The sequence below is a fragment of the Oncorhynchus keta genome, unplaced genomic scaffold (assembly GCF_023373465.1).
Source record: "Oncorhynchus keta strain PuntledgeMale-10-30-2019 unplaced genomic scaffold, Oket_V2 Un_contig_26362_pilon_pilon, whole genome shotgun sequence".
In the NCBI taxonomy this organism is placed as follows: Eukaryota; Metazoa; Chordata; class Actinopteri; order Salmoniformes; family Salmonidae; genus Oncorhynchus; species Oncorhynchus keta.
In genome coordinates, this window is record NW_026284928.1 from 50001 (window position 1) to 51554 (window position 1554).

The window sequence follows — 1554 nt, forward strand, 5'->3', positions numbered from 1 at the left end:
AAACTAGATGCTAGGTTTATATTAACCCCCATGTACCAAACTAGATGCTAGGTTTATATTAACCCCCCATGTACCAAACTAGATGCTAGGTTTATATTAACCCCCATGTACCAAACTAGATGCTAGGTTTATATTAACCCCCCATGTACCAAACTAGATGCTAGGTTTATATTAACCCCCATGTACCAAACTAGATGCTAGGTTTATATTAACCCCCGCTGTACCAAACTAGATGCTAGGTTTATATTAACCCCGCTGTACCAAACTAGATGCTAGGTTTATATTAACCCCCCATGTACCAAACTAGATGCTAGGTTTATATTAACCCCCATGTACCAAACTAGATGCTAGGTTTATATTAACCCCCATGTACCAAACTAGATGCTAGGTTTATATTAACCCCCCATGTACCAAACCAGATGCTAGGTTTATATTAACCCCCATGTACCAAACTAGATGCCAGGTTTATATTAACCCCCCCATGTACCAAACTAGATGCTAGGTTTATATTAACCCCCATGTACCAAACTAGATGCTAGGTTTATATTAACCCCCATGTACCAAACTAGATGCTAGGTTTATATTAACCCCCCATGTACCAAACCAGATGCTAGGTTTATATTAACCCCCCATGTACCAAACTAGATGCTAGGTTTATATTAACCCCCATGTACCAAACTAGATGCTAGGTTTATATTAACCCCCCATGTACCAAACTAGATGCTAGGTTTATATTAACCCCCATTTACCAAACTAGATGCTAGGTTTATATTAACCCCCATGTACCAAACTAGATGCTAGGTTTATATTAACCCCCCATGTACCAAACTAGATGCTAGGTTTATATTAACCCCCCATGTACCAAACCAGATGCTAGGTTTATATTAACCCCCCATGTACCAAACTAGATGCTAGGTTTATATTAACCCCCATGTACCAAACCAGATGATAGGTTTATATTAACCCCCCAAACTAGATGCTAGGTTTATATTAACCCCGCTGTACCAAACTAGATGCTAGGTTTATATTAACCCCCCATGTACCAAACTAGATGCTAGGTTTATATTAACCCCCATGTACCAAACTAGATGCTAGGTTTATATTAACCCCCCATGTACCAAACCAGATGCTAGGTTTATATTAACCCCGCTGTACCAAACTAGATGCTAGGTTTATATTAACCCCCCATGTACCAAACTAGATGCTAGGTTTATATTAACCCCCATGTACCAAACTAGATGCTAGGTTTATATTAACCCCCCTGTACCAAACTAGATGCTAGGTTTATATTAACCCTAGGTTTATGTACCAAACTAGATGCTAGGTTTATATTAACCCCCATGTACCAAACTAGATGCTAGGTTTATATTAACCCCTAGATGCTAGGTTTATATTAACCAAACCAGATGCAAGGTTTATATTAACCCCCATGTACCAAACTAGATGCTAGGTTTATATTAACCCCATGTACCAAACTAGATGCTAGGTTTATATTAACCCCCCTGTACCAAACTAGATGCTAGGTTTATATTAACCCCCATGTACCAAACTAGA